This window comes from Bison bison, unplaced genomic scaffold, assembly GCF_000754665.1.
Source record: "Bison bison bison isolate TAMUID 2011002044 unplaced genomic scaffold, Bison_UMD1.0 scf7180017864118, whole genome shotgun sequence".
NCBI classification, from domain to species: domain Eukaryota; kingdom Metazoa; phylum Chordata; class Mammalia; order Artiodactyla; family Bovidae; genus Bison; species Bison bison.
In genome coordinates this window covers 5,500,756-5,501,295 of record NW_011494690.1, presented here as the reverse complement: position 1 = coordinate 5,501,295, position 540 = coordinate 5,500,756, and positions in this window count along the sequence as shown.

Genomic DNA, 540 nt, shown 5'->3' with positions numbered 1-540 from the left:
TTTCCTTGGCTGCTACTGCAGACAGAGGACAACTCGTAAGCTTTCTGCCTCTAGGTGGGTGGCGATATGATTCGTCAAGCCACTGGTCACTCCTTTGCATATTCATTCAATGCACAGAGCCCTCTGCCTGCAGCGGGGCTTGCTCTCTTGATGGAGAAAGGACAGAATGACTGGGTACGAGTGAAAGATGCAGAGTTTTCTGGGTCAGAAGTTGGCTGGGGAAGGGCCCTGACTGCCAAGTAACTTGCAATGATGTCAGAGCCCAGCACAGCCCGAAAACACCAGCCAGCCAGCCAACAAAAGCCTTAACAACAACAGAAAAATCACAAAGCTGTGTTGCCAAAGCTGTTCTTTCCGCCCCCTACCCTTTACTTGGAATGGGAAGAACAGCAGGAAGAGAGCTTATATTTTAAAAGACTCCGGATGCATCCTCTTTCTTCCTTTTGGTAACAAAGTGTTAACTAGTAAGGAAACAGTTCTCCGGATGAGTCCTGCAGCAGTTCCTTGAGGTGTCTTTTTTGAGTTCCTTTTCAAGGCTGT